The following is a 16,011-nucleotide window of genomic DNA, read 5'->3' as shown; positions in this document are numbered from 1 at the left end:
AGGATCTAGAATTGCCAAGACAATTTTGAAAAAAATTGCAGTTTGAGGACTTATACTACTGAATATGGCCTTAGCTTAAGGATGGATATAAAGATCAATGAAACAGAATAAAAAGTCCAGAAATAAAACTACATGTTTATGGTCAATTGATTTTTGACAAAAGTACCAAAGTATTGCAATGGAGTAAAAGATAATCTTTTCAACACATGCTGCTGGAATAATTGGATATCTATGTGCAAAACAGTAAACGGAATAATTGGATATCTATGTACAAAACATAGATAAAACAGTAAACTTAAACCCTTACCCCATACCATATACAAAAATTATCTCAAAATCAATCATGGACCTAAATGTAAGAGTTAAAACCTTAAAACTCCTAGAAATTTGATTTTGTGTGTGACCTTGGGTTGGTAAGTATTTCTTAGCTGTGACATCAAAAGCATGACCCGTAAAAGAAATCATTAATAAATTATACTTTACCAAAATTAAAAACTGCTTTTCAGAAGACACCATCAGAAAATGAAAAGACAAGCCACAATTAAAAATTTTCACTCTGGGCCGGGTGTGGTGGTTCATGCCTGTAATCCTAGCACTCTGGGAGGCTGAGGCAGGCGGATCGTCTGAGCTCAGGAGTTCAAGACCAGCCTGAGCAAGAGCGAGACCCCATCTCTACTAGAGAAAATACAAAGAAATTAGCTGGACATCTAAAAATATAGAAAAAATTAGCTGGGCATGGTGGCACATGCCTGTAGTCCCAGCTACTCGGGAAGCTGAGGCAGGAGGATCACTTGAGCCCAGGAGTTTGAGGTTGCTGTGAGCTAGGCTGATGCCACAGCACTCTAGCCTGGGCAACAAAGTGAGACTCTGTCTCAAACAACAACAACAAAAAATTTCACTCTGAAAAAGACCCTGTTAAGAGAATGAAAACATAAGCTACAGACTGGGAGAAAACATTTGTAATTCACATGTCTAAAAATGGACAATATCTAGAGTATATCAAGAACTCTCAAAATGCAGCAGTAGAACAATCCAGTTGGAAAATGGGCAAAAACAGGAGCAAACTTTACAGACATTTCACTGAAGAGGATATACAGATGGAAAATAGGACATGAAAAGATGTTCGGATCATTAGCCATTCGGGAAATGCACATTAAATCCACAATGAGATATCACTACACACCTGCCAGAATGGCTAAAATAAAAATAGTGCTAATACCACATGCTGCTCAGAATTCAGAAAACCTGGCTCACTGATATATTTCTGGTGGGAATGTAGCATAGTACAGCTACTCTGGAATCCAGTTTGGCAGTTTCCTCTAAAACTAAACATGTGCTTACCACATGACCCAACAATTGTACTACTGGATATTTATTCCAGGGAAGTGAAAATTTATGTTCACACATAAACCTATACAAAAATTGCAGGTTTATTCAGAATAGAAAAAACAGTGGAAACTACCCAGATGCCCTTTAATGAGGGCATGGTTAAACAACTGTGGTACATCCATACCATGCACTACTGTGCATCAGTAAAAAGGACAGAGCTATTGATATATGCAGCAACTTGGATGGATCTCCAGGGAATTATGTTGAATGAAAAAAACCCATATCAAAAGGTTAAACATTATGTGATTCTATTAACATAACATTTTTGATGTAAAATTATAGAGATGGAGAACAGATTATCAGTTGTCAGGGGTTTGGAATGGGGGTGTGTGTGGCTATAAAAGGGTAGCAGGAGGAAGTGGGAGCCTCGCAGTGCTTGAGCAGTTCTGTATCTTGACTGTAGCCATGGTGCATGTTGTCAGATTGCATTGAAGAGATGCTCATCATCACTAACTAGAGAAACGCAGATCAAAATTACAATGAGATACCACTTCACACTCATCAGGCTGGCAATTATAAAAATAAATCAGGAAAATAACAAGCGTTGGTGGGGATGTGGGGAAATTGGAATTTTTGCATTGCTGGTGGAAATGTCAAATGGTGTAACTGGTAAGGGAAATAATATGGAGGTTCGTCAAAAACTTAAAAATAGCTACTATTTGATCCAACAATTCCATTTCTGGGTATACACTCAAAAGAATTGAAAGCACAGAATCAGATATTTGTATCTGCACATTCATAGCAGCATTATTCACAATAGCCAAAAGTGGAAACAATCCAAATGTCTGTTGATGGTTGGTTAGATAAACAAAATGTGGTATAGACATATGATGGAATATTCTTCAGCCTTAAAAAGGAACAGAATTCTGACACATACTGCAACATGGATGAACCTTGAGGAGATGATTCAAAGTAAACTAAGCTGGTCACAGAAGGACAAACATTGTATGAGTCCACTCACATGAGGTGTCTAGGGTAGGAGAATCCATAGAGACAAAGTAGAATGGTGGTAGGAGGGAGGAATGGGTACAGTTTCAGTTTCGGAAAATGAAATTCTGTGGATGGTTGGTGGTGATGGTTGCACAACAATATGAATATACCTAATGTCATTGAACTTTACACTTGAAAATGGTTAAAAAGGTAAATTTTATGTGTGTTTTTCCATAATAAAAATTGTATAGATCTGCACACATGCAGAGAGAGAGAGAGAGAGAGAGAGAGAGAGAGAGATATGAGTATGAATGCATTTAAAACTGATGGAATCTGAATAAAGTCTGTAGATTGTACCAACACAATTTTCTGGTTTTATATTTCACTGCAGTTAAGCAGGGTGTTCTTTTGGCGGGGGGAAACAGTGAAATATACATTAGGACCTCCTGTATTTTTTGTTATTTCTGTGAATCTATAACTATTTCAAAATAAAACGTTGTGGGTTTTTTTTTTAGAGACAAGCCACAAATTTTCCTGGTTTACAGGAAATAGTCAAAACTAACTGCAATTATTGGGAAAGTTTACCATTTTGTCAGATTCTTCACCCATATATATAAGAATTAAGATTCTAAGGTCTAGTAGGATTTCTATTGAACCAAAAATTTTTGTACCTTTTGCTGCTTTTTTTTTTTTTTTTTTTTAGGTAAGGGTCCACTCTGTATGACTGTACTGAAATATATCATCAGTAATTTTGACTTCAGGTCATTATATTTTCCAAGTACATAAATCAATAAATTTCTGTATGGTAGGCTTTATCTTAACAGATTTGGGTGTTTTAGGAAAAGAGTCACTCACAGTTTGCTTTTTATCTTGCTCTGCAGTGATTTTATTTTGTTTTATGCATTATCTGGTAAACATTAGTGAGCAAATTCAGTGAGAATATAGATGTGTCTTCAACTAGATTAAAAAGTTCTTGGCAAGTGAATGATGCCAGGAGGTCAACAAAAAGGAGTGGGTAGATAGGGTTTACCTCTGTCAATGTAGGGAAGGAAAAGGGGCTGACATTGAGTGTCAACATTTCTGGAAGCCTGTGCTGCAACTACTGTTATGCTTTTATATGGGACTTAATTGGGGCATAGGTGTTTTAACATGTATGTAAGACGGTGTTAAGGACTATGGGAAAACCTTTAGACAGGAAGCATGGTAGGATGTGTTGGAATGGGTTGATATTTTAAATAAGGTCATCGGGGAGAGCCTCACAGGGTGGGTGATGCTGGGTCACCTCAAGGCAGTGAGGAAGTGAGGCTTGCAGGTCTGCTGGGGAAGGACATTCCAGACAGAGGGCACAGCAAGTCTCCAAGTCCTCAGAAGGGATGTGCCTGGTGTGGCATGGAAGTGCATCTGGGACGGAGTCGCTGGTGGGGGCGAGGGGTGGTCAGGAATGAGGTCAGAGGAATATAGGGGGCCACCTCATGAAGGGTCTTGCAGACCACTGTTAGGACTTTTGCTTTTACTATGTGAGATGGAGGCAGTTGGAGGATTTTGAGCAGAGGAGTGTTGTCATGTGACTTAATTTGGAAAGTATCACTGGAAGGATTTGCTGAGAAGTGACGGAAGGGGCCCAGGGGACACAGGGGGACAGGTTATAAGGCCCCTGTAGCAGTGCAGGCAGGAGAGCATAGAGGTCCAGGTCAGGGGTCCAGGTCAGGGGAGGTGTTGACAAGTGGTCGGATTCTGATGGTAGTTTCCAGCTTGAGCCCACAGGACTTGCGAAGGGGTCAGATACGAGGTATGAGAGACAGAGAGGTGTGGAGAAGGACTGCAAGTTCTTTGGTCTAAGCAGGGAAGGAAACGGAGTGGATGCCATCGGCAGAGACAGGGAAGAGTGTGGGAAGGCAGTTTGGGGGCTCAGGTTTGGATTGAGTGTGAGAGTTCCAGGGGGAGATGAGTGTTGCCTGTGTGCTAATCATCACGGTAGCACTTGCGAGCAGACAGAAGTAAGTATAAGATGTTTTCCAGGAACTTGCTCTCCAGGATTTGCTGATAAATTAGGGGAGATAAAATGTACATGAGCTTATAAAGTGCATGACGTTTATGAGTGATGGAGACCAAAGCTCTGCAGGACTTCAGTCAGATGAGGAATGATTCCCGTGGGCTGCAGCAGTTTAGGATTAGGTGGACTTGGATGAGGAGCTGGCACTTTTCCTTGGTTTGAAGTGTTTGCAGGGTTTGGCAGGTTAGAGCGCTGGGAAGCTGGGTATCTGGACTGATGCAAGTCACAGAATTAGAATGTTCAGCAACAGGGAATTAATCATGTTGGCCAACATGAGGGTTTGACTTGGGGTTAAGTGGGGGTTTTCAGTGGGGGTCAAGGTTGGAAATAATATATTTTGGCTTAGGAAGGGCCTGGTTGCCGGCTAAGGAATTTGGCCTTCATTTTGTAGGGATTTGATTCCTGTAGTTGACCGGACTTACTGCCTTGGGAAGTTTAATCATTCCCCATCAGCTTTCTTAGAAGTAGGTCTCTTTGGTGTATAATTGTGCTTATTCTCCGGGTAGCTTTGACGTTACTGACCACACTGTTCCCGACACACTTGCCCCTTTTGCTTCCTGGACATGGCTCATTCCTGTTTCACCTCCAGTCTATCTGACCACAGCTCCCCTGCCATTTGCTCAGGAAGTATTTGGTGAGAGTCTGCTCTGTGGCAGACCTTGCTCTGGACACAGAGGACAAGACAGCCTGGGTCTAGTGGGGGGCAGATATTAGATACATGATCGCATATGTCACTGCGTAATTTCAATTTTGCTAAGCTCTGTGAAGGAAAACTACAGAGTACCAAAGAAGGGGGTTCCAGGGTGGCCTCTTGAGGAAGTGGCTTTTAAGCTGAGGCCTTAGGCTTGAGTAAGGTTGGGTGAAAGGAAGAGAGGAAGGCATTCCAGACCTTGAGGGAGGGTGCCCCGAGGTCTTCCCTTGAACCTCTTTTCCTCCCACGCCACTCCCTCTCTGGGTATCTCCTCTGTTCCTTTGGCCTCAGCTATCCTCTGGGGAGTTACTTTCTCATCTTACCTCCCCTGCATCTCCACCTGGATGTCCTAAAATGAAGCGTTGAACTTCATGTGTCTTGAACTCTAAGAAGTATCTTCATACTTGCCATTTCTACTTGTCTTTGAGTTTTTCTCCTTGTCCCAAACACCTTTTTCACATTCTATTTCCTGTCAAACACAGCTCCAATACTGCCCTTCTGCAGAATGTTTTCTACCCATTTATTGTTACCCTTGTCTTCCCTGGCAGAACTAGTTAATCGTGGGACCCTATAAAACACTGTCCATTCCTCTTTCCACATTGGCCATTGTATATTTGTCTGGGTTCCTGATAGATTGAAGCTTTTTGAACTTGCTAGTGCCTTGCATGAATTTGAGACTCAGAGTTTTACTAAATAACCGTTTTATGAGCAGAATAAAAATAGCTATTGAACACTTGTGAAACTGCTTTAAGTAGGACAATGAAAGTAGAGAGCATGGAAAGAGTCACGTCTAATACAGAATGAGAATATATCAGATGGAGAAAACCCATCTATCTGGTTTTCCCCTTGGCATCTTAATCAGGGGAGGCTGTCAATTGTTATTCTGGCTGGAGACGCTGCATAGATCTTGTAAAATCTGAAAAGCAAGAGATATTTTGAGGGAGAATTGGTCCCTTGAGACATTACAATCAACCTTTGGATCTCATCCTTTATATTTGGAATTACATTGTCAAGGTCCAGGGCAAAGGGTATGAGACAAACTACATCATTTGGAAAGATTAAAGAAGAAGAAATAAAACTGTATGCTAATTTGAGCCCTCCTGCCAAGAAAAAGTGTAATTGATATTGAAGTCTGATAACCACGAATCTACTTGGAAGTAATTAGCATTTACCGAGGGTGCTTCATAGAATCCATTTGTTTTCATTTCTTTTTAATTCCTTGTGATGATGGTGGTGACAGGCTCATTGTTCACTTGTTCTTGGCTCTTCCCAGGAGGTGTAGCTCTTCACCTGCTCCTGGTTCTGTGTGGCCAGCTTCAGAGAAAAAAGAAAGGATTTCATGTTGGTGGCATTCCATTCAAGAAAAAAAAAGTTGGAGGCATTTAGGGGTTCACTTGACTTGCAGAGATGATTGAATTAAGACTTGCATTGCTTACTCCAGAATAATTGAGCTCATTTCCACAGTAGCATTTTCTCTTCTGTACCAGCGTCAGACTTGCAGGTACACGCTCATTATTTCTGACTTTCTAATTATAGCAGTCATCACAGATTTTGGTGAGCTGCCTAGTTATTAGGTAATAACTCTCCCTATGTTGTTGGGCTCTCATCTGAAGTTGTGATGATGCTGGAGTGTGCACTGAGCATGGGTGTGTCTTTTTTTCAAGGCTTCCATTTGTTCCCTCAGTTTATGAATTTATTGCAAACGTGTATTAAATGTAGAGTAGAATGGTGCTTTGTTCATTTTGCATTTCAAAAGAAAGGGAGAGGGATTTTTTTCTCTTGGAGAGAAGGCTAACCATGCCTGGGAGACCCAGGAAAAACATTAAATTCTGGGATATTCTAATTCTGCGAAGCTAACCGATTCTGCAACAATCAATAGCAATAAGGATAAGAGCCCCAGACAGTAGCAATTAGAGAACCTGGCACGACCCCCTAAAGCTCCCCCTTAGTGTGTTGTGTGTTTTCTGCTCTTAAGTGGAGTCTGAGCCTGAGAAGGCAGATCTATTCCACTGTACTGTGGGTGTGTGAGGCTGCGGCGAGGGGATGCGGGATGCAGGGTGCCCCAGTGATGTTTAGTTAAGGTCTTGGCTACATTTGCCTGCACCTGCAGTTGTGGTGTTTGTTTTGAAGGATGTAGCAGAAAAGTTTCTATGCAATGTAGCGACTTTTTATTGTACTATAAAGTACGGAATTGTCTCTGGAACATCCTTTGTTTTGGCAATGTAGACTCACTTCTGATGATTTATTCTCCACAATCATAGAATGGCATAAGTTATAGAAGCTCTTGGTGTTGACATCATAATTCTAGAAGATGGCTCAGAAGGGAACTTACTGAAACATCCAGACTAGTATGTTTCAAACATCTGTGATCTGAGTGCTATATCCATACTTTTTGCCTTATCTGAGAACTACCTGTACCATTATTTACTTAATGTTTGTCTGGATTCTATCCTGTGTTTGGCTTAGCCTCATCCTAAGGGTACTGTTTGGATTTGACAGTGTTGCAGCTTGGACCCTGGAGCCAGACTGCCTGGGTTCGAATGTTGGCTCTACCTCTTCCTGGCATAGTGACTACATCTTTCTGTGTCTCTGTTTCCCCAAGTGCAAAATGGGGATAATAATAGTATCTGTCTCATAGCGTTTTTGTGAGGATTAAATGAAAAAAAAAAAAAAAAAAAAACAGAATATAAAACAGTTACAATAGTGCCTGGCACATAGTAAGAGCTCACAAAATGCTAGCCAATATTATTAGGTACATTATTTTTAAAATAAACATGAAAATATTTAACCATTAAAATTAAAAATTACTTTTGTGCCACCTAAAATTTGACTTCATTTTATTAGCAGGATATGTATACCTTTCTGTGACAAGCATTGATCTTGTCACGTAGTCTCGTGCTCTCTTGGTGCTCGATTCTGTCCTACGTTACCCTGGACTGAGGCCACCAGGGATCCCATTCCATCTGAGCCAGCTGTGCCTGTTAGAACAGCCGCCTTCACGGGGCAGGCTCCATAGCTTCCCTCGTGGATTCTGTTTTACCCTTTGACATCACAGGGACCAACTCTAATCTCTCTTCTCCATTACAGCCCTTTACATAATTGAAGAAATCTGTCATGCCTCCGGAGTCATCTTCAGCCCTACAAAGTGTCAGCTTTTCCCTCTTAACCAGCCCCCACCCGCCTTGCTTGTCTGATGTCATCTCTTTGCAGGGAACAAAGCTTTGGGAGAAGAGATTTGTCTGAGGACATGTGGGATACGTTTTGCTGGTACTAATTAGTGTTCATAAACTCTGTGAGCACCTGGAACCTGCAAGCAGCCAACGTCTTTTCAGATGCAAAAGTTGCAGGTGCAAAGTAAGAAATCTTGGGAAACTGGCATTGTGGTTGCCTCTGTGAAAGGGCATTTTGTGGCAGGTGAACTCACTTTTCACTTTGTCCGCTTTTGTCTTTTCCATTTTACACCATACGGTGTACATACGGTGTATTACCTATTAGAAAAATTTACACACATATATTAAAAAGGCAGAATCATAGACTATAGGAACTGGAAAATATTTTTAAAAAATAAGAAGAAGGAGCTTCGCAAATGGTAAGTTCCTAACAAGGGAACAAAAAGATAATAGGGCAATGCTCTGAAAGGAGAAGACAAAATAAGCAAAAATAACAACAAATGACAAGACCTTATCTCTAGCCTATCCGCCCACCCCCACGTACCCCATTTGGTCTGGCTAGTTCCTCCTCCTCCCTTAAGGTCCAGCTCAGGTGCTCTTTCCCATTGTGAAGGCTTCCTTAACCCCCAACCTCCCCACCAGGCTGGGTCCAGGGCTTCCCTTCCCATTTTCTGAGCATCCTGTGCAGACTTCCAGGCCGGGGTGAGTCTACTTAGCACAGCCTATCATGATTCTCCATTTACTTCTCAGTCTTTTTTACTCCACACCCCCGAACTCCTTGAAGGAAGGGCTCTGTCATTAATATTTATAATGCCCAGTGTCTGTGAGATGCCAGCCCAGAGAAGGCATGGATGTACCTGTACTGAATGAGGATGCCGCACAGGTGGGGCAGGTATGGGGAGACTGCGGGTGAGGCCTGGGGAGGCTTCCCCGGGCAGGTGATGCTGGAGTCACCCTGAGGTCTCAGTAAGCATTTGCCAGTCCCATAGGAAGGGAACAGCCCTCCAGGCAAGGTGAACAGCAAGTTCAAGGGCATAGCGGCATGACTGAGCATATCCTTTTAGAAGTAACCCACTCTAAAAAAATATTTTAACCCAAAACACATCTAACATTTTATAGCAAAACATAACTAATGTTTACCCAAATTAGTTAAAAACGTTTGTGCTATTTTGCTTTGTTATTCTTACTGCAGAGTGACGATGACTCTCAGTTCACTCTTTGGTTGATTTATTTGAAAGTGTATTTTGACTCATCTGATGGGGTTGGATGAGAGGTTATCAGGGATTAGGCATTTTCTCCTTCCTGACACTCATCTTTCCCTCCCTCTGGCCCTTCTCCTTCTCTCCTCATTTCTGTAAGAATCTCTTATGTAAAAGATATTGTCCAGACATGTGAGGGGCCTTGGTGAGGAGCTTATGATCTTGCAGTTAACCTCATATCCAGACTGTGATGCAGGGCAGAATGAGATAGATGAAAGCCACAGGGGAGAACATGTCGGAGACTAGGAGAGTTCACAGGAAGGAGAGAAGACAGAAAAAGAAGGGAATCACCACTTTTTTAGCCTGTGGGATTTAGGTGCATGGAGCCTTGGTGTGGCGGGAATGAAGTGAGGGTGGTGGGCATTCCTGGGGGAGAACGCAGAAGCAGCAAATGTCTGCAGGCAGCACAGCCTGGAGTGTACCCAGGAAGCTGGAGAAGAAAAGGAGTAGCAAGAAATAACCTTGGAGGGTTAATTTGCGGGTGGATTTTGGGGGTTCTTAATGGCAGGTGGGAAGTTTGGACTTTCTTCTTTAGACAGTTGGGAGCCACTGAAGATTTTTGAACATGTGCAGTTAATGTGTCAGAGCTGTAGTCAGAGCTAAGTGTCCTAACTCGACAGAAAAATGGGTTTGAAAAGCTACTTTTTTTTTTTTTTTTTAAGACGGAGTCTTGCTAGAGTGCGGTAGTATCATCATAGCTTACTGCAACCTCAAACTCCTGAGCTCAAGCAATCCTCCTGCTTCAGCCTCTGAGTAGCTGAGAATACTGCTGGGACCACTGCACCCAGCTAATTTTTTTTTACTTTTTGTAGAGACAGGGTCATTGCTCAGGATGGTCTCAAACTTCTGACCTCAAGTGATCCTCTCACCTTGGCCTCCCAGAGTGCTAGGATTACAGATGTGAGCAACCGCACCTGGCCTGAAAAGCTACTTATTAAGTTAGCTGGGCAAGAGGTATTCATGTAGGGAGAGAGAACTAATGGAAGCTGGAAGGAAAGTAGTTCTGGCACATGGTGCTTTGAGGGGATCTTTGAGAATTCTCTGTGCCCAGTTTAATGCAGAACGTGGCATGAAGCAGACATGGGTTGGAAATGACCAAGGAACCAATAAGAATGACAATCTTTTCCTGAGTGCCAGAGGTAAAGCCATTGGTCAACTAATTGGATTTGTGGTTAGAAGTGTCTTGGAGCTGCCGGGTATGTATTATGGGGTCATTATGTATCTTTTATTAACTTTGGTGTGTCTGGTAATTGTTCTGAACTTTTTAATGAGTAATTCTGAAATTCTTTCTAAAATAGAGGAACAGAAATGTCCCATGAAGCATAAGGCTTCCCAAGACACTGTGCTTTGCTTGTTCCCTGGAGGAGTTGGGATTTCAGAAACCTCAGAGTCTAAGTATTGAGATACCCTCCAAATGGTTTTTAAAGATAACAGCTGACTAACTGAGCAGATAGGTTAAACAGACTTTCCATATGAATAGAATGTGATTATAATTATTCCTATCCTTGAGCTGTGGGGCTTAGTTTCTGCTATGTGCAAATTTGCAAATTTTTATGACTCAAAGAAATATGTTGTAAAGTTAGGATCCATATAGATATTGTTTTGCCTTTGATAAAAACTTGCGATTTTGTCTGTATAGCAAGTAAGTCTCACTTCGTTTTATGAGATGGGCAAAAGGCACATCATTTGTAGTCGAAAGCTTCAGGGTTGTATCATTTGGCTCTTCAGGGTCTCCTGGGCCACTCCCCACTATTTAACTTCCCTCTTCATCTCTCTCCCTGGTGTGGACTGAATTGTGTCCCACCTCCCTGCCAAATTTATATGTTGAAGCCCCAGCCCCCAGTGTGGTGGTACTGGAGATCAGGCTTTTAGGAAGTAATGAGGTTTAAATGAGGCCATGAGGTTGGGCCTCCCATGATGGGATTAGTGTTCTTTTAAGAAGAGGAAGAGACACCAGCAGCGCTCACTCTCTGCCATGTGAAGCCACAGCAAGAAGGCTGCAGTCTGCAAGCCCATAAGAGAGCCCTCGCCAGAACCTGACCATGCTGGCACCCAATCTCGGACTTCCAGTCTCCAGAATTGAAAAAATAAATTTCAATTTTATTAAACACCATTCCCAGTCTATGGTATTTTGTTACAGCAGCCCAAGATGACTAATACAGTCCCACCATGAACAAAACTTATAAAAGTGCAACAGACGGTACATGGTCATGTGTTTACTACACGGAAATGTGGCACCATTCCTCAATTAGGCTGTGTTATGTAATGCATTTTGGCATACATGTGTCTAATAGAGACAGGCCAAGGTAGAAAACTGGGGTCCATTTATGTGACAAATTCTAGTGACAGGGAGTTAATAAAATCCTTGCAGCTTGGGACACTGTAGGCTCTAAGGATGGAAACTTGGAGCCATTTGTGTATTTGACTAGCTTAATGTTTAAATATGAAAGTTCTTGAATATACAGTCAAATTTAATGAATTGGTTAATCGATGATTAATATCAATTTTGGGAGAGACAGTCCTGTAGCAATAATAGAAGTACCTAAGATGAGACAGTTTAAAACAGAAAAGGATCAAGAGAAGTATGAATGTATTTCAAAGATCTTGAAATCCATCTGTCAGTTTTAGCTCTCCTAAAAATCATCCATTCGCAGTGGCTGAAGGCCAGCCTCGTGTATGCCAAGTTATATTTAGGAAAACAAAGAGGGAAGGAAAAGCTCATATCCATATGTGGAAGTGCTCCCAGCTATGCTTTTATACTCCTGAGATCTGAAATACAGTGGGACTCCCTGAGAATGCAGTTTCATGGGCCTCTGAGGTGGCAGCCTTCTCAAAAGAGAACACATCCTCTAAGCCTCTTACTGTACTAGACTGGTAAAGTGGCAATATTTCGTGGGTTTTATTTGATTTATGTTTTTTTTTCCTAATTTGTGCAGTCATGCGCTATGCTTCTCTTGGAGTTTTAGGAAAAAAAAAAGATATTTTGAGGAATTTTGTAATCCAAAGGAAATTATAGACAGGCATCTTGAATTTGGAAACACATAACTCCCCAATATTAATTCAGGCAGTTAGAGAGTTACCTTCATTCTTTTAATTGAAATAATAGGTTGTGTGTATCTACCAAAAATAGTTTCAGCATTGGGGAGATTTAGTATGTAACTTATTGAAAACTTGTGCCCTTAAAATTTGGTTGACCTATAGGTCCATGAAGGCGAGTGTTAAGTTCTTGAGAAACCAAATCAAAACAACTTGAGTTGTTCATCGTGCTCACACCTGCACCAGGGCTATGGAAGCTACAGAGAAGCAGTAGACCTCTGTCGTCCAATATGGTAGCCACTGGCACATGTAGAAATTTAGATGTAAATGAATTAAAGTTAAATACAATAAAAAGTTCAGTTTCTTAGTTGCACCAGCCACATTTCATGGGCTCATCAGCTGCAACAGCTGGTGGCTACTCTGTGAGATGCTGGAGACGTAGCACATTTCCACCATCGCAGGAAGTTCAGCTGGATAACGTAGTGTGGGATAATTTTCTCTGCCCCTGAGTAATGTGGATCTATTTGAGATCCAGGACAAAAAGATGTGAAGAAGGAGAGGATAAAAGAAAATATAATTAACATTTTATCAGCAGTGTCTCTGTGCAGCATGTGATTGATTATTAGAGTAATTTTATAGGCAATAAATGATACAAGATAGGCTGAGATGGACAGGGAAGAGCTGTGATTTTTTACTGAATGTTGATGTAACTGGTGTGACTTCAACAGGCAGTGATGAAGTGGGAGGCATCCTCTAAGAATGGGCTGAAGTTTTTTGGGGGAATAGGGAAGGGACAGTGTGTTTTAGGCAGGATCCAGTGCAAATGAAAATGTGGGGTCTCCTCTTAAAAAATTATCAAGTGTTTCTAAACCACAACAGCAGAGCATGAAACCAAGCATGAAGCTCTTACAAATCACAGGTTGCATGGCTTGGTTTGAGGGATGGTGAGTAAGCCAAATTGGCTAGGTTCTCATGAGTTCCAAAGGAGAGTAATAAGAGATATGACCAGAAACACTATCAAACTTAAAACCTTTTCATTTTCTCAGCTACAACACATCAGAGCATGGCGTATTCATCATGGGTTGTTGTTTGGGACCAGAGCCCTGCTCTACCTGGTGACTTGTCTTCCTATGTTGCGTGTGGCACTGAAGATAGTGGTGTTTTTCTGGACACAATATAAAGCAATAGTGCATGGTGAACTTCATCCCTGCCAATTGTAAACATTACAATTGAAATGTACAAATAAAATTAACAATGGAGTTCAGAAAGTATCATCTGAGTGCCACACTAACTGAGGGCTTGGCATTCATTAATATGTTAGTAGACAATTGTACCAGAACTTTCTCTTTCATTTTGAATGCCTCAAAGGGAGTTATTACTCCAAATAAAAAAGCAAAATATAAATCACTGCGGAGGCATTATATTTTTATTGTAGACATACTTAAAAAATAATACTATGTAATAGGCTGGGAATTCTTGGCACTTAAGTTCTGATTTCACATAAACCACGATGGGTCATCTTTTGTTAAATGTGTGATAAATCTATGCATGGCCTTTTCATCTGGAAAGTAATGATTAGAGTATTTGCTTGTCATGTGGGTGGTTAAGGATAATAAAATAACACTGACTTGATGGAAATGTACACCTTTTGTTTGGCACAGGATTCAAATTCCCTTTCCTCCCACCTTTTCTTCATTCCCTACCACAACCACCCTGGCTTGGCAAGGACAATGTCTCAGTTTTACTTCTCCAGGCAGTAAACACACTTCCCCTTGACATTTTTAGCTTTTTACTTTGAGATAATTGTAGATTCACATACAGTTGTAAGAGATAATAGAGATCGCATGTACCCTTTACCCAGTTTTCCTCAATAATAATACCTTGCAAAACCATAGTACGGTATCACAACCGGGACATTGACATTGATACAATCCACTGATCTTGTTCAGATTTTCCTCAGTTTTACCTGTACTCATGTGTGTTTTCTCTGTGCAGTTTTATCACATGTGTAGGTTAGTTAAGGTGTCACCACCACAGTCAAGTTTCACACCACCAGGAGCCCTCATGTTGCCTTTTTATAAGCACAGACACTGTTCCTTCCCTCCACCCATACCCCACTGTCATTCTTAACCTCTGGCAACCCCTAATCTGTTCTCCCTTTCCATAATGTTTCATTTCAAGACAAAACAAATGTAATAATACAGTAGTATATAGCCTTTAAGATTGACTGTTTCCACTCAGCGTAATTCCCTGAACATTAATCCAAGTTTTTGTGTGTATCAATATTTTGTGCCTTTTTACTGTTGAGTGGTAGTATTCATGGTATGGAGGTACTGTAGTTTGTCTAAAGGACATCTAGGTGGTTTCTAGTTTTGGGCTCTTACAAATAAAGCTGCTATGAACATTCATTGTATTAGTTAGCGAGGCTGGGATAACAAAGTGCCAGAGACTAGGTTCAACAATAGACATTTAGGACTTCAATGTGTGAATTTGGAAGGTGGCAAGGTGTGCAGCACCCACTCATGGGGTATGCAAGAGTGTCCAGCCTCTCCACTCCCTCCCTGGCCTGAGCAGGGCAATAGGGAGGTGGCAGCAATGGAGCTGACCCCCCGGGTTGATGCAGTGCTCTGGTGCTGGGACCTCAAAATGGCACCAGTTGCAGTGCCCAGGGTTTGGAAGCCAGGGGGACCCCACTGTGACTTCTCTCCAGAGAAATGCCTCTGCACAGTCTCCAGGCAGCTCCATATCAGTCCAGAGGTCTGCAGTGGTGGCAAGGCCCTTCCGCAGATCAGATTGCAGTGTTCATGGGGAAGCTGTGGAGGCTTGGGGTTCTCTCCTCTGTCCCTTTCCCATGTGTGGGTGTCTTCCTTGGGTACCACTGATCCTGCCGAGTGGGTTGCCCTACTTCCCTCTCCGTCACTTTGGGTGCTTCTCATCACCTTTCTGTTAATTCCCAGTGCTGTCTCTGAGATGATCGATCCAAAGGCGAATGAATATCTGCTTGCCACTGTCAATCCTCCCCATGAGAGTGGTGTTTGGAGGCTGCTTCTAGTCTGTCATCTTGGCCCATATTTTTTTTGTTTGTTTATTTTGAGATAGAGTCTTGCTCTGTCACCCAGGCTAGAGGACAGTGGTGTCATCATAGTTCACTGCAACCTCAAACTCCTGGGTTCAAGCAATCCCCCCTGCCTCAGCCTCCCAAGTAGCTGAAACTACAGGTTGCACCACCATGCCTGGCTAACCATGCTTGGCTAACTTTTCTATTTTCTGTATAGTCAGGGTCTCACTCTTGCTCAGGCTGATCTAGAACTCCTGACCTCCTGTGATCCTCCTGGTCAGCCTCCCAGAGTGGTAGGATTATAGGCATGAACCGCTGCGCCTGTTGGCCCACATTTTGTTTCTTTTTGCCCATTTTTAAAGTTTGATTTTTTTTTATTGTTGACTTTTCAGATTTCTTAATATATTCTAGATACTAATTTATTT

The sequence above is a fragment of the Lemur catta genome, chromosome 13, assembly GCF_020740605.2.
Source record: "Lemur catta isolate mLemCat1 chromosome 13, mLemCat1.pri, whole genome shotgun sequence".
NCBI classification, from domain to species: Eukaryota; Metazoa; Chordata; class Mammalia; order Primates; family Lemuridae; genus Lemur; species Lemur catta.
This window is presented reverse-complemented; position numbering follows the sequence as displayed.